We start from the raw sequence: 22,774 nt of genomic DNA on the forward strand, positions 1-22,774 counted from the left end.
CTCCAAGGGCTGCTGGTTGCCCATTTTTACGGTTATTGCTTGATGATATGCTAAACAAGGGGTGGGTTATTCATGCCTCCCCTTTTTAGACCATATAGGTAACTTCCTGACGTTGTCATGGCATTTGTAAACTGTCATGGCGCTGGTGGGAGTGTAGCAGTGAGGACGATCAGAGGTTACTCTTGTGGCCACCTTGGTTTTGTTGGGGTTTGGTTGGCTTCTTGAATGCAACCTGTTTTATCAGTAAGGTCTTTATGACCTGTATCTTGTGCCGACCTCCTATCTCATCCTGTGACTTAGAATGCCTTAACCATCTGGAAATGCAGCCCAGTAGGTTTCAGCCTCATTTTACCCTGCTCCTATTCAAGATGGTGTTGCTCTGGTTCACACGTCTCTGACATTCCCCCTCCCTTTTATAAGAGAACACTTAATCGTAAGGGTTGCAGAGGGAGGAAGATTCATATTCTGGGCTGGGCGTGGTGGCTCACGCCTGTAATCCCAGAACTCTGGGAGGCCAAGGCAGGCAGATCACGAGGTCAGGAGATGGAAACCATCCTGGCTAACATGGTGAAACCCCGTCTCTACTAAAATACAAAAACTTAGCCAGGCGTGGTGGCATGCGCCTGTAGTCCCAACTACTTGGGAGGCTGAGGCAGGAGAATGGCGTGAACCAGGGAGGTGGAGCTTGCAGTGAGCCGAGATGGCACCACTGCACTCCAGCCTGGGAGACAGAGCAAGACTCCGTCTCAAAAAAAAAAAGAAATCATATTCTGTAACTTCTTCAGGCTGAATAAAGGCAATGATATTCTTGCCTAACTATTAGGGTCTCTTGTGTTCAGGGTAGAGAGGAGGTTAGTCAGAAAGCATCAGTATGCTGAAGGCCGTTCATAACTCTTGAGTTCCAACAAAAAGTGATATCTGGAAGATTAGTAAGTATTCAGTTGAAGAAAATGTTGAGTAAGCTTATTCTTATTCCTACACAAAAAGCACAATAGCAATATATTTTACAACAATAAAACAAAATAAGTAAAATCATTCCAAGTAAACTAAATGAGAGGGCTTTCCAAGAACTGTGCAACTGTTGGAACCAAGTTGATATGGGGTTGCTAGGCAGTTCCAATACACGCCCAGAATTAGAGTACTGATCTAGATTATTACATTACCCATCCCTCTTGTTTCTTCTGAGCAGCAGTTAGACATCACTGGCTGGTTCACAGGAATAAGCAGGGCTAGTCTAAATTGTAGAAACAAACTTAAAAACAACTGATGAGACTAGAATTTAATAACAAGTGTACCATGCTTTGTGAAACAGAATTTCTCTCTCCAGTTTTTCCATTTTTACCAAAGACAAATCATGGTAAGACTGACTTGCTTTATTATACTTGGCCTGATTATTTGTATAAAGTGCAGCAAGAATAATTACTTTTCACATAAGCTCGTTTTTAAATTGGCTTAGATGGAACTCTGTCCCATAGAAGAAATCATAGATAAGACTTTTTTAGAGCTGAACCCTGCCATGGGTTTGTACTTTCAAATACCTATAAGTTGGGTAAATTCCCCTGCTCTTGAGGTGCCAAGATAACTTGGGGCTCCTGGACGTGTTAGAAAGTGACATTCTTTATTTACCACAGGTCAGAAACCCTGAACAGAGACTGTGTAAGCAAGGTATGAGGCCAGTATCCCAAGGGGCTTTTGTTGGCTTTACAAGTTAAATTTGATTCCTTAAAGGAAAGCATGCCATTCCAGTCAAAGCCTTGGAAAAATAATCAGTTTCTCCAATTGTGTCCTGTTGCAAAAGAAAAAAGATTCTGATTGAACTTATGCAAATAACTATATTGCCATAAGTTAAGAATACTCACAACTGGTTTCCAAATTCTAGAGAAATTAAGTAGAGAGAAACAAATATGCTCTAAATTTTGTTCACAGGAGTATACTTTACTCAATTGCTAAAAGCTGTAAATGACGTAAAATAAAATTTCCTTGACTTGGGAAAACAAAACAAAGGATCAGCAATGATTTAAGCAAAAAGTTTAAAAGATCACTTCAGATTTCCTTAGTTTATGCAGTTAACTTTTTTCTGCTTGTATTCATTAACATTTCAGGTCTCTATGAGAGTTCTAAAAAATTTTTTTCCTTTATTCTGATGTTATAATCTCCAAAGTTACCAGAAACCTGCATTTAAGAACACCTGCTAGATTTCTATAGTTAATTAAAAACCACCTCCTAAAGACGACCAAAACAAGGCAACAATTGTCTGTGGCTGACAAAATGTTTTAGGGCAGCCACAGTCAAAGACACAATTGACAAGGAAACTTGGTTACGTCTGTGGCATACAAAAATCTATGTAACAATTATAATTGTTAATAACATATACTAAGTTAAATTACAATTACAGGAGTTTCCCATAATTTTGGAAAATGTACCAATAACACATTTATACAAATATAGCCCAAGGAAAGCCAAACACCGCTTTATATTTAACAATGTTTCCTGTATGATTTTTATACCAATTAAGCCAAGCATCACTTTTACATTAGTGCATTATTGATGTCAAACCCCATTCTTAATAAAACCTTATAGACAAATGTATTCAATCTTAATCAGTTTTACCATAAGATATGATTTTCATAAACCTTTTATAACCCTTTACAAACTTTTGTAAAAGAGATTATAAGCAGATTTTTGCTTTAAGAAAAACCTGTTGCACTCTTATTCCAATGTTTAATTTACTGAAAAACTGAATACCCTTTTAACTTTAGCCAATGTGTTCACACACAGAATTTCTTTTACAACTAATTTTTTACAAACCTTCCACAACTTGCTTAAACCTTCAGCTTTATTCTAACTTAAAACAATCCTTTAGCCATTTAATTTAGGCAAGAAAAATCCACATTCCTGTGACTTCCTATAATGTTTTACCAAAAGTACATTGCACTTTCCTTACACACCTTGTGTGTAGAACTGCCTTTTCAGTAGTCTCAAATATGTGTTGCACTCTTAACTCTTAGCAACTTTTCCTTTTGGTGAAAACCTTGGCAAGTCAAGGTAATTTACAGATTCAATGCCATCCCCATCAAGCTACCAATGACTTTCTTCACAGAATTGGAAAAAACTACTTTAAAGTTCATATGGAACCAAAAAAGAACCCGCATCACCAAGTCAATCCTAAGCCAAAAGAACAAAGCTGGAGGCATCACACTACCTGACTTCAAACTATACTACAAGGCTACAGTAACCAAAACAGCATGGTACTGGTACCAAAACAGAGATATAGATCAATGGAACAGAACAGAGCCCTCAGAAATAACGCCGCATATCTACAACTATCTGATCTTTGACAAACCTGAGAAAAACAAGCAATGGGGAAAGGATTCCCTATTTAATAAATGGTGCTGGGAAAAATGGCTAGCCATATGTAGAAAGCTGAAACTGGATCCCTTCCTTACACCTTATACAAAAATCAATTCAAGATGGATTAAAGACTTAAACGTTAGACCTAAAACCATAAAAACCCTAGAAGAAAACCCAGGCATTACCATTCAGGACATAGGCATGGGCAAGGACTTCATGTCTAAAACACCAAAAGCAATGGCAACAAAAGCCAAAATTGACAAATGGGATCTAATTCAACTAAAGAGCTTCTGCACAGCAAAAGAAACTATCATCAGAGTGAACAGGCAACCTACAAAAAGGGAGAAAATTTTCACAACCTACTCATCTGACAAAGGGCTAATATCCAGAATCTACAATGAACTCAAACAAATTTACAAGAAAAAAACAACCAACCCCATCAAAAAGTGGGTGAAGGACATGAACAGACACTTCTCAAAAGAAGACATTTATGCAGCCAAAAAACACATGAAAAAATGCTCATCATCACTGGCCATCAGAGAAATGCAAATCAAAACCACAATGAGATACCATCTCACACCAGTTAGAATGGCAATCATTAAAAAGTCAGGAAACAACAGGTGCTGGAGAGGATGTGGAGAAATAGGAACACTTTTACACTGTTGGTGGGACTGTAAACTAGTTCAACCACTGTGGAAGTCAGTGTGGCGATTCCTCAGGGATCTAGAACTGGAAATACCATTTGACCCAGCCATCCCATTACTGGGTATATACCCAAAGGACTATAAATCATGCTGCTATAAAGACACATGCACACGTATGTTTATTGTGGCACTATTCACAATAGCAAAGACTTGGAACCAACCCAAATGTCCAACAATGATAGACTGGATTAAGAAAATGTGGCACATATACACCATGGAATACTATGCAGCCATAAAAATGATGAGTTCATGCCCTTTGTAGGGACATGGATGAAATTGGAAATCATCATTCTCAGTAAACTATCGCAAGAACAAAGAACCAAACACCGCATATTCTCACTCATAGGTGGGAATTGAACAATGAGATCACATGGACACAGGAAGGGGAATATTACACTCTGGGGACTGTTGTGGGGTGGGGGGAGGGGGGAGGGATAACATTGGGAGATATACCTAATGCTAGATGACGAGTTACTGGGTGCAGCGCACCAGCACGGCACATGTATACATATGTAACTAACCTGAACATTGTGCACATGTACCCTAAAACTTAAAGTATAATTAAAAAAAAAAAAAAAGAAAGAAAACCTTGGCAAGTAAGGGATTTTCATTATGTACTAGGTGTGGAGCCTAGGATCCAGAAAGAAGTGCAGATAAAGGCTGACTCTTTCCAGTGTTTAATTCCACGTGTCTCAGGCCTTACCTAGCTATAAAGCAGGCAAGTTGTACAGTTACGAGTCATAGTGGCATTTTATGAAGCACTTAGGAGGCTCAATCACCTTTAAATTGTACAACATTTCTTTTATAAATTCCCTTTTTTTTTTAAGCAACCAGTCATTTTACTTGAGGACAAGAATTTACCATACAAGATCCTTTCTTATATAAAATGTCTTTTCTTTATAACCTTCTTTGCAAAGCTAGGGGGCATGGCTAAATCCACATGTCCCCAGGCCTTATGTAGAATGGAATGGCTTCAGCGTACATTGAACAATTTTTAAAAGTCAAAGAAGCAGTTTATGACCTTAAAGCATTTAGAAAACCTAGTATCTGACCTGCATAATTTAGAACAAATGTTTATTTGTTGAAGATATATTTGTTTTACCAATAATCTTTAAAACTATCTTTATTTCCGAAAGACTACTTAAGTCACATGAATGAAATAAAAGGCATTACACTTTTTATTTTTCTAATAAAATGTTTGATTTGACCTCATTATTAAACCAATTAATCAAAGCTCTTTCATATATAAACATCACACACATAATACATATAAATACACAGACAGAAGAAGATAAAGGACTCATCCCCTAAGCCAGGAATCGAACTCTGAACCCAGGCTGTCATTGTGATGGTGGAGACCAAGAGAAAGTACTGCAAGGTCAGGGGGATCACAAGGTCAGGAGATTGAGACCATCATGGCTAACACGGTGAAACCCCATCTCTACTAAAAATAAAAAAAATTAACCGGGCGTGGTGGCAGGCGCCTGTAGTCCCAGCTACTTGGGAGGCTGAGGCAGGAGAATGGCATGAACCTGGGAGGCAGAGCTTGCAGTGAGCCGAGATTGCGCCACACTGCACTCCAGCCTGGGCGACAGAGCAAGACTCTGTCTCAAAAAAAAAAAAAAAAGAAAGTACTGCCAGGTGGTTACAAGGTCAAGCTCCCAAGGACATACAAGACCAGAGGGAAACTTCATCAGCTTTTTTTTTTTTTTTTTTTTTTTTTTTCAGGAACCTACAGTAACGTTTATAACTGACCAGTTTGCTGGGCCATCTTGAACAGCAGGCTTACAGGTGTCCTAGGCCCACATTCTATCCTAAGGTACTGCTCTCCATTATAGAATACAGAAAGACACACAAAGCATGCCAAAATAGCTACAGCTTAAGACTAGCCTCACAAATCCTTTTTTCCCATTAATCAAAACTTTACAGGAGACAAACAGTGATTTTTACCATTCATTCAACCAGTTTGCACAGAGAGAGAGATAGAGAGAGAGACAGTGATACAGAGAAGAGAAAAGCATTGCCTGAGGCAGGATGGGGAAGGCAAGCTGCTCAGGGAGGACAGAGAAAGACCCACCCATTGCAGTGACACTGAAAAATTCAGGCGGCCACTTGTCGGTAGCAAAGGGATAGTTTCCAACCGTCCCATCAGCTCTCAAGTTTCCCCTTTTTGGGGAGGAGAAAGTTCCCCATGTCCCACACTCCTGTGCATGCCTAACCTTGTCACCCACTGCCGTCAGCAAATAGTACACGGCAGGTTAATCCAAAGAGAATAGCAGTTAAAATCCCATATGGTCAAACCTGTTCTTAGGCGAAAGGGACTTTATCAATAGGGACTTTACTGAGAAGGGCCTCTAACCCCCTAAATCTTAGAAAGGACTCTAACCCTCCTAAGTTGGGCCTCTAGCCCAAGGTCAGTCAAGCATCTTTGCCTTTTATTAAGAGGGGCCTTTAACCCACCCTGTCTTAGGAGAGACTCTAACTCCCCTAAGTTGGGCCTCTAACCCGATCCCATACTTACCCAAAGTCAGCCAATCAGTGCTGCAGTCTACTTCCTTTGAGTCAGGAAGTTTCCTCAGTATCGTCCCTTTTGTGATTCTCGAGAAAGATGTTACCAGACCCCACCACTTACCCAAAGTTAGCCTTTGGGTTGGGAGTTTAGCACTATAGTCCATTTCATGGTTGCCAGAAAGATATTACAGAAAAGGGGTCCAGATCCAGACCCCAAGAGAGGGTTCTTGGATCTGGTGCAAGAAAGAATTCAGGGCGAGTCCATAAAGTGAAAGAAAGTTTATTAAGAAAGTAAAGGAATAAAAGAATGGGTACTACATAGACAGAGCAGCCCCGAGGGCTGCTGATTACCCATTTTTATGGTTATTGCTTGATGATATGCTAAACAAGGGGTGGGTTATTCATCCCTCCCCTTTTTAGACCATATAGGGTAACTTCCTGACGTTGTCATGGCATTTGTAAACTGTCATGGCGCTGGTGGGAGTGTAGCAGTGAGGACGATCAGAGGTTACTCTTGTGGCCATCTTGGTTTTGTTGGGGTTTGGTTGGCTTCTTGAATGCAACCTGTTTTATCAGTAAGGTCTTTATGACCCGTATCTTGTGCCGACCTCCTATCTCATCCTGTGACTTAGAATGCCTTAACCATCTGGAAATGCAGCCCAGTAGGTCTCAGCCTCATTTTACCCAGCTCCTATTCAAGATGGTGTTGCTCTGGTTCACACATCTCTGACACTTTGTAAGTTTCTGCATATAGTTCCTGCACATATTTTGTTAGATATACCCAAATACTTCACTTTTTGGTTCTATTGCAAATGCTATTTTTTAAGATGTCAAATGTTAATTTCCAGTTTTTCATTGCTGGAATACAGGAGTGCAATTGACTTTTGAATATTGTCCTTGCATCCCCTTGTATCCTACAACTTTGCTAAACTCAGCTTTCATTTACAGAAATTTTTGTTTTTAGATTAAGATTTTTGTGTAGACAATCATGTCAGTTGTGAATAAAGACAGTTTTATTTCTTCTTTTCTAGTGTGTATGTCTTTTATTTCTTTTTCTTACCTTATTGTACCAGTTAGGTCTTACTCTAAGTTAAAAAGTTACTATTTTATTCAGGGCCGTGGGATCTGTTTTCAAGGATACATTTTAAAAGTTTCGGCCAGGCGGTGGCTCACACCTGTAATGCCAGCACTTTGGGAGGCCAAGGCGGGCGGATCACGAGGTCAATAGATCGAGACCATCCTGGCTAACATGGTGAAACCCCGTCTCTACTAAAAATACAAAAAAATTAGCCAGGCATGGTGGTGGGCGCCTGTAGTCCCAGCTATTCAGGAGGCTGAGGCAGGAGAATGGCGTGAACGCAGGAGGTGGAGCTTGCAGTGAGTCAAGATCGCACCACTGCACTCCAGCCTGGGCAACAGAGCGAGGCTCTGTTTCAAAAAAAAAATTTTTTTTAAAGTTTCAAGCAGTTACTTATTGGGTGATAGTCTGATTATTCAAAGAGCCTCCAACATTTCTTTCTTTTTTTTAATTATACTTTAAGTTCTAGGGTACATGTGTACAACGTGCAGGTTTCTTACATATGTATACGTGTGCCATGTTGGTGTGCTATAAATCATGCTGCTATAAAGACACATGCACACATATGTTTATTGCGGCACTATTCACAATAGCAAAGACTTGGAACCAACCCAAACGTCCATCAATGATAGACTCGATTAAGAAAATGTGGTGCATATACACCATGGAATACTATACAGCCATAAAAAGGATGAGTTCACGTCCTTTGTAGGGACATGGATGAAACTGGAAACCATCATTCTCAGCAAACTATCACAAGGACAAAAAACCAAATACCGCATGTTCTCACTCATAGGTGGGAAATGAACAATGAGAACACTTGGACACAGGAAGGGGAACATCACACACTGGGGCCTGTTGTGGGGTGGGGGGAGGGGGGAGGGATAGCATTAGGAGGTATACTTAATGTAAATGATGAGTTAATGGGTGCAGCACACCAACATTTCTTAAAAGAATTTCTGTTGTTGGTGATGGAATCAGATTAAATCCACTGGTATTCCTCAGGAGGCAGGAGGGGACTATAAAATCTTTCCCCTGAATTAAAGAGGGGAAACTAGAAAATTTGAGAAGGTAGTGTGACATGGCAGTGATACTGCATTTTTACATACATCAGATAATACCTCAGAACATGTATCATTCCATTTCGTGCTCGTGAGAACTCTGAGAGGTCAGTATTATTAATTTTTTTTTAAGAGATGAAGTTTCACTGTGTCGCCCAGGGTGGAGTGCAGTGGCACGATCTTGGCTCACTGCAGCCTCCGACTCCTGGGTTCAAGCGATTCTCCTGCCTCAGCCTTCCGAGTAGCTGTGATTATAGGCACCCTAACTATGCCTGGCTAATTTTTGTATTTTTAGTAGAGACGGGGTTTTGCCATGTTGGCCAGGCTGGTCTCAAATTCCTGACCTCAGGTGATCCACTTGCCTCGTCCTCCCAAAGTGCTAGTATTACAGGCATGAGCCACTGCGCCCAGCCTATTAAATTCTTTACGTATAGGAAATCAGAATTCAGACAATGACATGTTCTATCTAAGCGTACATGGCTTTGTAACTCTTCATTTAATATTCTAAGAATAACTGATCTATTTAGATATCCTGATTTGTGAGCTAGGGAAGCTCTGGCCTCTTCTGTTACGTGCTGGGACCAGTCTATATTATGTGGCAGTTTTACATATTGTCTTATTGGTGTATAAGAGTTGGAATAAAAGTTTCTGGCAAACTGTCGTTTTGCTTTTATGTAATCAACTGTACACCAGGGAGCTGTACTTTCTCTGACACCTTGCCCCTTTAAACACGACACTGTAAGTACTGGATTCTTTGATAGCCGAGCAGATAAATGATTTCCACTAAGTTATTCCCCTGCTCTGCCACTCTATGGTTCTGACTGCACAGAAAGTTCAAGGGCACAGAAGTGTTTATGATACATGAGGCTCTCAAACACAGAGTCTAGGGACCCCAGGGTTGGACTCGATCTTGCTAAAAGGCATAGAAAATGCCATAGCTAGTGTGTTCCACTTTCATTCAGGCAACCTCCAGATGCCTGCTGGGTGAGTTTATGTATGATTGATGTCTTTTCTTCAGTGATATTGGCTTTAAATAGTAATCTAAGTTTGTCTTTTTTTGGCAAAACCTTCACAAATCCAACTTCTTTTGTATTCTGACTGCTTTTTCTTTTTTTTTTTTTTTTTTTTTTTTAACCTTTAGGACAACACTTCTCACTGCTTTACAACAGAAATATTTGTTTCACAGTTTCTTCCTACCCCTCTCCCCTATTAGGCTGTATGCTTTCTGAGGACTGGCTCCTTGTCTTATTGATCATTGTATCATCAATGTTGAGGACAAGACTTAGAACCAGAGTGAACACTGAATAAATAATTGCTTAATGGAATTGAAGAGTACATTTTTTATTTGTTCGATTCACAGCAACAAAATTTTTTTTAAAGTTTTTTTCATTATTAGACTTGTTTTTCTGATAAGTTAAGCAGAAAATGGTATGAGACTTGGGTAGTAGGCAACTGTTGGCTATTCCTCTAGCTATCCTATAAGGAGCAGCAAAGTTGGCCTTGTCCTTGCTGTCTCTCCAGTGGAGTTGTCTGTTGTGGGGACAAATTTCTCACAACTCACTGGACCATACAGTCAAGGTGTTCCATATGCCCATAGTGTGAAAGACAAGGTCTCTGCCTTCAAACAATTTGTAGTTTCTATAGATAATAAGAAAATAGCCCAATAAACAAACAAAGCTATAATTGCAGGCTGTTGTGATATGAAAGACATAAACAGGGTGGTGTCTTAGAGTGTGGTCGGGGAGAAGGGTGGCTGCTTTGGAAAGAATTCTCAGGAAAGACATCTCTGAAGACATGACATTTGTCCTGATATCGGAATGAACAACAACAACAAAAAAATGCCAGCCACATGAAGAGCTGAGAAAAGAGCACTCCAGGCAGAGGAGTCAGCAAGCGCAAAGGTGTTAATGTGAGAAAGAACTTTACTTCTTTGAGTAACAGAAAGGAGACCAGTATGATTGAGGTGATAAGAAGAGAGGTATACAATGAGATTTGAAAATTGTCAGGGGCCAGATCTTAGGAGGCCATGTACCTCATGAGAAGGAGTGGGAATTGTATTCTCAGTGTGATGGAAAGGCATGAATGGGTTTTAAGCAGAATGACATGAACTGATTTCTTTGGGAATTATCCCACTGTTTGGAGATGAGACTCTTGGTTGTGAAGGGCAAGAGTAGAAGCAGAAATATCAATTAGGAAGTTGATGACACCATCCACAGTGACTTGGACTATTCTGGCAGCAGTAAGGAAGGAGAGAGGTGAATGGATTCGGGGATATAATTTGAAGTAGGTTGACAAAACTTGCTGATGCATTGTATATGAATGATTACAGAATAGAAAGAATCAAAGATAACCCATTGGTTTTTGGTTTTAGCAACTGGAGGAATGATAGTGCCGCTTACTGACACATGTAAGACTGAGGAATAAGCAGACATTTGTTTGTTGAGTAGACAATCAGGAGCTTGGGCCATATTAAGTTTGAACTGTAGCAGACAATTATGTGGAGATGTTGAGAATATAATAATCTGAAGTTCAGAGAAGGGTGAAAGCTAAAGCTATAAATTTGGTATATGACTGATAGTTAAAGCCATATGCCTGGGTGAGATATTTTAGGGATAAAGTATTTTTAGAGAAGAGTACCCATCAACATTGGGATCCCTCAACATTGAAAGGCTATGAAGAAGAGGATGATAATAGTACACAAATTGAGAAGTATGAAGAAAGTACGTAGAGTATGAAGAAAATCAGGAGAGTGTAATGTTTTGAATGCTGAGAGATGAATGTGTTTTAAGAAAATGAGTTTTTAAGACAATAACAGGGAAGAGTCACTGAATTTAGAAGCACGAGGATTATTGGTTATCATAAGAAAAAGATTAGAATGCTCAAGTCAATTGCTACTAACTTCTCAAAGCAGAACAAGGTGAGGCCATCTGTTGAAAGTGTGTGGATGAGGCTCTGATAGGTTTGAGGAAAAATATAAAGGTACAAAATGGAGATGATGAAAGCAAATGTATTGGGGGAAACGTAGAATTTCCAGGCACCATATAGTGTCCATATGAGGACTGTGATGATGAATTTAAAGAGGATTTTCCCAGGCAATATTTTTCAAAGCAATATTCAGATGCTTAGTTTTCCATGTGAGAAAATGACATATTTCACTTCAACCAAGTTTGAAATTTTATTCCTTGCTCAGAGGGATAGAAGGACTAGTGTATAAGAAGGGGGTGGCTATAGTGCTTGACGATGGGATATCATTTGGGTAAAGGAGTGAGGAAGTGAAAATGGTGTTGGGACTTAAAAATGTGATGGGGTCAATGCATTGAAGATTACAATGTAGTTGAAAAATTGTTGGAGTAGGGGTACAGGAGAGAGACTGAAATCAAGATTTCAGATGTGGTGCAGTTATGGTAATGCTAAGCATGAGTGTGTATACATGGGAAGTGGGTGACTGAGGTGAGGTGGAGGGAGAGACAACTGGAGGAAGTCAAGAAGCTGTGAATTCAGAATATTGGACATTTCATGTGTGTGGTAATTGGTATCACTAAACATTATAACTGGACAGAAGTGGAAATGGTGTCAGGGAACCATAGGCAAAGATTTCAGTGAACAAAAAGACACCAGGAGGTCAGTAGTTGGAGGCAACTAGGAGAGGTAGCAGGTGATTTCATTGATTGTGTGAGGTTTTAACGAGTTGGGGATTTTGAAGAAAAGAGAAGACATGATTTTGAAGCGGCAGTGAGAAATAAGACTGCCCCTAGCTCTGGGATTCTAGGATTATGAAAGGAAAAAAATCACTTTTGAGAGTTGCACACCCTCATGGGACAGGCAGGTCACAATTAAGATGAGGAGGTAGAGGGATGGTTCTGGGAAGAGGTAGAAGATATACACCAGATTGAATAGGAAATAAGTCCCCAAAAGCTTAGAAGTGATAGGTAGGGGATTGAGTCAAATTATACAGAGCAATATAGAAAGCATGTATAGAAAAGATGAGTGAGGTAAGCAAGGATGTGAAGCATTATGGAATTAGTCATTATGGTCTCGTATAAGCGGGTGGGCAATAGTTCAAATTATAGATCCACATACTATACTCGATTCAATGATTTGGTGGTTATGTGTCTGATTGGCAAGGGCTCAAGTGTTAGAAGTGTTCTCACCAAGAATACAAAGAGATTTGATGGCCTTTGGGGTAAGTGGACAGTCATACAAGCTTATCACGTTGTGACTTTCTGAAGAAGAAGGCGATGTGAGGGGCATCCTCTCCCCCTAGTGAAATATTTGGAACTTTCAAAACACAGATTCTCTGTGGGAATCTCTGTGGGACAGATTCTCTCTTTGTGCTTATGAACATGGAGAAATGGTATCTAACTTAGTACCACTGAGCCTTGTATGTTGTGCAGCTTCTGACTTCTTGGAATGTGCTTTTTTCTGAGAATGTATGATTCATCACAAGCCAAAGTGATATGAGATAAATCCTGTGCCTTTAGACATCAATTTCCTTTCCTAAGAAGTGGACTCCAACCCTGCTCAGGTAGAGTTGTCATTGGTGGCTTAGATGTATACTGCAGGGACACATAAGCCTTGCTAAGGAAGGAAGGTTGCTCCTTACAACCATCCCATGTCTGGGTGGCAGGTATCATACCACTCTTTACAGTGGGATAATTTTTACTGAAGGAAATACAAACATTTTACCCCCAAATATATTTCTTTGACATATTTTGAGATGGCTGTTAGAGGGCCAGCAAACAGAAGTGGTCCTGTAATGCTGTCTTTTTCGGGAAAATTTTTTATCTGTAGAGAATCTATATTAAAGCAGCCATGCATTTTCTTGTCCAGATCTAGAAAAGATTAACTGAGGGCCTGACACCTTTAAAGGTCTAAAACAAAATTTACCATCTATTCTCTCTAAGGGCTACTACCTGTGAGATTTCATTTACCTAACAAGACCACCTTTGCTACCCAAGTCTCCTCTTTTCTCCGTCTCATCACCTCTCCTGCCATTATTACCTGATTTACCACCATAACGATTTTTGACCATGCTTTGAGCTTCCATTCTTTTTGTAAGCTCAAGATGATATATAAGCTTCTGCACCTCATTGGGTGTTCGGGTTTTCATTCTGAAGGCTCCCGTGTCATATAAAACTATGATTAAATAAATGTATATGCTTTCTCTCTTATTAATCTATCTTTTGTGAGTTGATTTTTCAGTGAAGCTTTCCCTTTGTTCCTTCACTGGTTCCTGCTCTAGGGTGCCAACTACCCTTATTCTTCTATCCACTTTCCTGTCCATCCTACTCTTACTCTCACATTCTTCTAGGAATGGGAATGTCTTTCCTTTTGGGCCATGTTAGGGCCATCTGCCAGGTTTCCTGGGGGTAGGACTGAATCTGTCTCTACCAGCTCCTGGACATCATTTGCTCATTGTGATTATTTCTTTACCTTGACATCTCTACCTCTGGTGCCCACCCTGACACTGATTTATTTATTTATTTATTTATTTTTGAGACAGAGCTTTACTCTTGTTGCCCAGGCTGGGGTGCAACAACGGGATCTCAGCTCATGGCAACCTCCGCCTCCTGGGTTCAAGAGATTCTTCACCTCAGCCTCCTGAGTAGCTGGGATTACAGGCACCCACCACCACTCCAGGCGAATTTTTGTATTTTTAGTAGAGACGGGGTTTCACCATGTTGGCCAGGCTGGTCTTGAACTCCTGACCTCAGGTGATCCACCTGCCTTGGCCTCCCAAAATGCTGGGATTACTGGTGTGAGCCACCACGCCCTGCCCTGACATTGATTTAAGTACACTTCTTGTTGAAGTAGGTATGGACAATAAAATGCACGCAGGTTATAAGCCTGTCATTAAATAATTTTTTCAAAAGTAAATACACTTATTTCTGCATCAGTCACACCAAGCATGCCACAGACCCTCTTCATGGTCCTTTCTTGTCACTACATCCCTTCCTTCAAAGTTATTACTGTCTTGAATTTTATGCCACTCTCAATGTGTATGCTGATATTTATTCTACTGCTCTAATATCAAATGCAGGGTGTCTTTCCTTTAGCTGACTTAACTATTTGAATGCCCAGATTGTGCAGCAGGACCTCACCTTGACTGCAGGTGTAGTAGACTTGTGTGATTTTAGGCTTCTTGAAGTAGCCAATCTATTAATAAGTTAACGTATGTTACTGCAAGAATTGTCCAAGTTTGTGTACTCTGGTTAAAAATGTTACATTAGCACATTTCTATGGTTTGATAATTTGAGTAGGCTCTAGATAAGCTGCTTGTGAGGATAAGGTCTTCTTTTGTGCTTATTGGATATATAAATTACATTTAGACTTAAGATTCAATACCATTCTGGACCTGAGAAATACATGCTCCAATAAATTCCAAAATCATTTGTTTCCTCACATTCTCACATAACACAATGTCTCCCTTTTATCTCCCCCTGCCTGTACCACTAAATCTCTAAACTCATCTCCTATTACTCTTGCTCTTGTTCACTCCGCTCCAACCTCAACTATGCCAGGACAACTCCCATCTCAGGTCTTTGTACTTGCTGTTCCTTCTGCATGAAACTTTCTTCCTCCAGGAATACAAATGGTTCACTCTCTCAATTCTTTAAAAAGTTTTAAATTAATTGTCGCCTTCTCTGTGAAGCCTTCCTTGGTTTTCCTATCTAATATTCCCCTCCTCTGCAATTTAAGATTTTTTGTTTTTCCTTTCTGTACTTTCTTTTTCTCATGGGTGTTGATTAATAACATAGCATGTATTTTACTTTGTTTATCTATCTTTCCCTACTATAATGCAAGCTCCAGGAGTGCATGAATAGATGTCTGTTTTGTTCATCACTTTATCTCCAACACCTGGAAGAGTCCTTGGTGCATAGTACATACTCTATCTAGAGGTAGAGCCACCATCCCTGTCTCTGCAAGTGAGCCCAGGCTGACAATGAATATTAACAGGACGGTCTACTAAAACTGCCATTCACTGCTGCTTCATGGTACCTAGTTATGTATATAAATAAGTAGGTTATAACCAGGCCATAGTGCAAAAGGTGTACCATACATAAACTCTTCAAACTTGGCTACTGGCCCTTAATCTCACACCAATAGTTGTTCTTTCAGTGCCTTATTGTTGGATATTTAGATTATTTTCAATTTTTGATGCTATAAATTCTGCTGCAATAGACATCTTTGTGTTGTAACCTTGGTGAGACTCCTATTATATTCATTTTGGTATCCCCTCTATACCTAGGATAATTCCATGCTGATAGAAGTTATTCATAACGGTTGATTAAATGAATTAAATCTGAGTGGGTAGAAATGCTTACTGTCCTATATTGATTTATTAATTCTTATTGTCAATTGTCTGCAAATGCTAGGTCAACCAGTCAGTAATATCTGCCAGTTATTTCTTTCTTTCAACGGTAATTTTTGACCATTTATTATATGACAGATGCTATTCTAGGAACTGTGGATACAGTCATGAAGAAACAAAAATGATTTAGGTCTCTATCCCTATGGAGCTTGTAGTTAAGCAGGGAAAATAAACCTTAAATAGGCATGTGCGATGGCTAACTGCATGTGTCAACTTGGGTAGGCTACTGTGCCCAGTTGATTGGTCAAATACCAGTCGAGATGTTGTTATAAAGGCATTTTTTAAATATATGGTCAACATGTAACTGTTGTAGTACTTTGGGGAAAGTAGATTACCCTCCATAATGTGGATGGGCCTCAGATAATCAGTTGAAGACCTTAAGACACAAAGACTGCGGTCTCCCAAAGAAGAAATTCTCAAGACTGCAGCAGACATCCTGCCTGTGTTTTTAGCCTGTGGGGTTTGGACTCAAGTTCCCAATATGAACTCTTATCTGAGTCTCCAGCCTGACAGCCTGAAGAACACTGACTAATAGAACAGGTGTATAATTATTTAGACATAAACTATGATAAGTGCCATTAATATTATGTCTATCAGTGAGTCTAATCAGGAACTTCGTTTTGATTAATTCAGGGATTGCCTTTTTGAAGAAGTAACTTTAAAATATATACTAGATGCACAGACATGTTGCAGGTAAAGAAGGATTTATGCAAGCAGAAGGAACCCAAGATCTGAACATCCTGTGATGAGTGGTTCATTTATAGTTAGAGTGTGTTAAATGAGCAGGTGAGTGCTGTGAGATGAGACTGGAGAGACAAGCAGGGGCTAGCTGTGCAAGATCTTGTAAGGTTATGATCATGATATTCTTCCAAAGGCAGTTACTAGCTGTCTGACCCTGGAAAAGTCAGTTAATCTTCCTAAGCTTCTGCTTCTTGATTTACAATATGGGGGCAATAAAGCCTCTCCAAGGTAAGAAGTCAATTAGATAATGTATGTAAAAAGACCTAACCCAATGCCTGGCACAGAATAAGCACTCAAGACATGAATACGGTTATTCTCTTTCCAGTTAAATCTATCCTGCCTTTAAGATGCAGTTCAGTACTCATATCCTCCATGTAGATTTTCTTAAGAAGTCTGGTATGCCTCAAACTTTTTCTTTTCTGAAATCCAATTATGTCAAGAGTCTTTTTGAGGTTTCACCCTTATTGTTTCAAACTATGTTAACTCCTCCAGCTTATTTCTAAGATATCAAAGGCCAGAACTCGAGCCTATCAATTTTCTGCAGCCTCCATTCCACCATAGTAATTTGGAAAATTGGCTGATAACTCATGCTGCTCATTGCTTCTTTCATAGTATTTCTTTCACAGTCTCACTCAGCCTCTCTAGCCACTTTTGCAAGAGGCTCACTTGGGGTTAGAGGCACAGTTAGAGACTTGAAATGTGAGCAAAAGTCTATTGGCCCATTTGGGGACAGAAGCCAGTACCTTCATCTTGAGCACAGGGTGACATTTCAATGACCTTTTAGGATATGACACAAGCATTTTGGAATGTTTGTCACAGTTTTATAGTGTACAGCACAAGACATCATTCAGGCTTATTTTCCATCTTTTGTTCCTTTTTTCTTTCCCCCAGAAGATCTGATAAACTATGCCTCCGGTTTCATCTCTTTTCTCTGTGCCATATTTAACGGAGTTGTTTTGTATTCATATCAAGGCGTGGGAGTGGGGTCCAATGAATTACATTTGGTATTCTAAACATTTAATTTGTTAACTTGTAAGCAAACTTTCAAGAAGTTAAGCTTTCTGTCTCTCAGTTGGGGAGGAGAAACAATTTCCCTTTTAACTTACTTGTCACTTGAACATCTTCAGGCTATTTGTGAATGCCAAGACCAACCTGTGGGAAATCCTGAAGTTTTGCTGGCTCTCTTTCTCTCAGCAGGGATAGGAAATATATTTCTATATGCCTGACACTTCCTTCAGCTACTAAGAGAGTTGTTTTTGTGTGTGTTATCCAGCATATTTTCAAACTTGAATGGCATACCAAGAAGCCTCGAAATAATAATTTACCTCTTTTCCTTTGTGCATATAGCAAATATTTCTTACTAAGTTGAACACGGAATGTGTAAACTGGAAAATTACACAATAGCAAAATTTAAGTTGAAGAATTAGATGCACTTAAATTACTTAAAGGAATGACCTGGCTAGCAGTTGTTATTAAAGTTGCAGTTCTATTCAACATGGAATATGCTTAATAAAGTCAATGTCTCTTTTTAGAAGCATTTTAATTTGCTTTTTTTTTTCTACCTTGAGTAGCTCTGAATCCTCACAGGAAGAAACATTAGGTACTATACATTGCCTCATAAGTCAAGTAGTTACTGTTTGTTGCATTGGTTGAAAATAATGCGGGATTTTCAAGCCAGAATTTAATCAATGTTACCAGGTAATTGTTCTTGTGAGAAAAGGATAAAAAGGATTTTGACTATTTGGGATAACTTCAAAAAATAATTAAATGGGAAAGAATGACTAGTTAGAAGAGTATATAACAATGGTGTCTCAAGCCAGTGTCTATATTTTAGGCAGAATATTAACATGGAATGGCCTCCACCTTGAGCAAATGGGGACCTTCTCAGTGAGAAGAGAGATGGATTGATCAAGAACCATACAGAGGCCTAATAGCCATTGTTCTGGACAGGGAATCTGGGCACCTGAATTTGACTCCCAGTTTCACTCACTTACTGCCTTGCCTAATCATAGACAGGTCACTTATGCTCTTGGAATCTCTATTTCCCCTGGAAATGATTAATACATTGAGTATCATGGGAAATAATAGATATGTGAAAACACCTAGCTCAAATAAAAGCAGGAATCTGAAGGCACTTTGGAAGTCATGAGGTTGTATTACTATCATTACCATCTTTCATGCAGCTGTTTATTACCTACAAAGCACTTTGAGATCATTATCTCCTTTCATATCTAAAACTTCAGCTTATTGTCACATTTTCACATTTCTTCCCTCATGGCTATCCTGAAGGAAGGTATAAGCAAAGAATAATTTGGCTGTTATCTCAAACCTCTTGAGTTTCCTGTTTGTTTTCCTTTGACAGAGAGATAAAGTTTGTTTGTGGTTATTGCAGACATGCCAATTTGGTCACTAACTTAGTTGGTCATTAATTTCCATTGTCTGCCAACCACAACTTTTATTAAAACTCACTGCTTTATGCTTTATTTATCTTTAGGGACATTCTGATATTTCTTTCTTAGTGCTGAGAGAGAAGCACTTGACCTTTTAATATGTCCAATATCATACTTGCTACTCTCTGGGAATTTCATAAATGTATGCAACATCATCTCTATTTTTATTAGTAAGAGTCTTCTGTGTGTCGCTGTCTTCTCTGAGGTCATGAATAATCTACATTACATATCCTCTTCCTACAATGACCCTGTTACGCTGCCACAGCCAAGATATACTTTATGCCTTATCTGGCCTTTCTAAATCCTCAAAGGTTTGCTCACATTTATATTACCAAAATTATTCTCACACTAAAATGCTAACACCATGTCCATATCTAATCCGTGACTAAATTGTACTGTTATTGCGAATGTGCCTGGCATCTGCAATCGCTGATACAGTTTAAAAAAATATGACTATCACTTTGCTCCCAATAACAATTTTAGATCTTCTGCAAGGCACATAGCTTTTCTCTATCTGCATTCTAATTATTCAATAAATCAATTTTTTGCCTCCTAAACTAGTTTGCTTAAGAGGAGCAACGTATCATATTTCCATATAAAGTGCTTATAAAAATAAGATGGAATGGAGTGTTTCCAGAGGAGAATGATTATGAGGTTGAGCTTTTCATAGCTACATTATTACTTTATAAAATTATTTCAATATATTTCAAATTGTTAACATTGCACTGAAAGTGTTGTCAGCTACTGGCTGGAACTTGACATAAAATGTCTCATTCATAAAGCAATTTCGTCTCACAAGCTTTTGTTAAAATGGTCATTTATTAAACTCAGAAAAGGGAGATATCTTTTCAGCGTATTCTTTCTTTTTATGTATTTCTTTTGACTGTGTGTCCCTAGATTCAGAAATGTTTTCTCGATGACATGGCATTCTATATTTATTTGCAACAGAGTAAATAATCACCATTTTTGAAGAAAAATAAACTAGCTTGTCTGATTTGGATCTTAAATACAAAGCTCATCATAAAATGAATTGTTTTCTTTTGCAAGAGCAACACCCAGTCAATCACTTACCAGACCTTTACTGAGCACTCCAGTATTAAAGAGAATATGCTAGGTGCTGGGCTCTATGGGAGACGCACCAAAGTGTGAGATATGGCATATCATAGGCACAAATCTATCTCTATGGGTCTCAGAAATGATTCATAACAAGGATTTATTTTATCATACTTCAATATTCCTTAAGTACCATATCTAAATCATTTTATTTCTGACACCCCATTCCCTTCTGTACATGTGCTTATCTAATATTTGTGCTTCAAGTGCTTTATGTTGAAACAGCTGTTACACAATTTTGCAAAAAGCAAAATGGCTTTAATAAAATCAATTGTTTCTGTGTGGTAGAATGAACTTTAAAACTGGGGTAAACACTCAGTCCAACAATGATTTGTAAAGTAGTAGTGTTTTGCATCCAAGTCAATAATTTAGCTCATCCTTAGCTCTAGAAAGGACTGAGGGTCACCTGAGGGTTTGGCAAATCTTTGGTGGTAAGAGTTGGAAAGAGAGTCTCAAGGTGAGGGACAATATAGTACATAAAAGCCGAGAGGTAGACATGCTGCTGGGAGAGAAAGAGGCTCATTATGTATAGTAGGAGGAAGATAAATTTTTAGTCAGATGATTGGGGACCTAGTCAACTGGATTCATTTACTAACACTCGTAAAATTGGAAATTTGTACTTTGAAAATCTTATTTTTCTCTCTATTTGTGTTTTATGTCAATTTAATTTTTATATCCTCATAGCATGCATTAAAACTCTTGAATAAATGCTACCCTGCTCAGCTCTACAAAATGGATTCTTGTCAAAACCTACAGTGGAGTTTTAGTGAGTGAGCCTGGAATGATAGTGACAGTAAGAACCAGAGGGACTGACCCTTGTTAGGAAAATAAAACATGAAGGAACAAAGAAGTTAGTTAGAAGCTGACAGTAGATTCATCCCTTTCATCCTGGAGACTGGGGCACCTTGCTTTGAAATTCAGGGGCATGTGTGTGCTTTGTTTCAAAATGAAGGCCATCTCTTACTTGTGGTAAGGTGTTCTTGGGCTCGGAGCCCAAGTTATCTCATTTACTAGGCTCTAGCCTGCACAGGAAAGCTGAGGTTAGATACCAATTACACTTTGGGGACAAAGTGGAGCAAAGATCTGCATATGGTTCATACATTCATTTTTTGTGTAACAACCAAGAAATGTGCCCTTGACTGAGAATAGCACTACTAATAGCCTGCTAGGGAGTTCCAGAATCACTTACCATACACTTAATTTAACAGATATTTATCAAATGTCAGTTCTATGTCAGAACCTTTGCGGGGAACTACAGACCAGGATGAAACAACATCCTTTCAAAGTTGTCAGCGCAAACCTCTGTTAAAATACATGTATTATTTGGGATGAAGAATATGTTTCCTATTAACTTACAGCATCTTAACATAAATGAGGTGATTAGTGCCTGGATAAAGCTGTGCCTCAATCAAATAATATATAAAATAAGGAAAAGCTTGTTTGATTAGCTGTGTGTGTGTGTGTGTGGTGGAGTGGTACGGTGGTGGCAGAGAGAATGATATAATCCTGAAGCAGGACCAGCTACATAATTTTTGACGCTTGGTGCAAAATGAAAATTCAGGGTCCCTTATTCAAGAATCAGAAAAAAGTGATGTTAAAGGTACGAAACTATGAAACTTCTCCCTTTAGAAATATTTTATTACTTATGAAACTTGATAGGGGTAATAGTGACACATGAGTAATGGCATAATCTTTAGAAATGCAAAGAATAATATTTGTTTCATAATTTTATAAATCAGTGCCATAATTTTATATATACAGTGAATAATGACATTTCATTAATGTGACATCTTGATTGAGCACAAGATTCTTCTGGCTCATTTTTCTGCGAATTAATTTATAATATCACCAAAACTTATACTTACAGCAACCTTGTTTTTAGTCAATATAATTGAAAGTACCATCAGTTACTGGTGACAAATGTAAGACTGCAAATCCCCTTTGATATGTTTTAATATTGAGAAGGATTTTTCTGCTCATGCAACTGTAACTGATGCTGTCAAGAGTATTTCTAGAGAAGGACAACATTGGGGTAAGGTTTTAACAAATTATTTTAAAATATAAATTTTATTACATCTAGAGCTGATGATTCTCATGAAACAATTTTTCTAAAAAGATATAACTCTTCATACAAGTCAGTTTCATGTAAGTCAGAATTTAACTTTAAATGTAAATGTAAACAATGGTATTTTAATGTTTATTTGACATTTCCTGCAACTCGTGGAGGTTATATAATTAACCAAAAGTGACTTCATTATTTATAAACTATTCAAAATGCTTGTTTATGCATTCCACCACTCTATCTTCAATTACAAGGAAATGTTAATTTTCAAATTGTCTTCATCTTTAATATTTGGTTCATCCGAAGCTTTATATGAAAATATTTATTTTCT

The sequence above is a fragment of the Pan paniscus genome, chromosome X, assembly GCF_029289425.2.
Source record: "Pan paniscus chromosome X, NHGRI_mPanPan1-v2.0_pri, whole genome shotgun sequence".
NCBI classification, from domain to species: domain Eukaryota; kingdom Metazoa; phylum Chordata; class Mammalia; order Primates; family Hominidae; genus Pan; species Pan paniscus.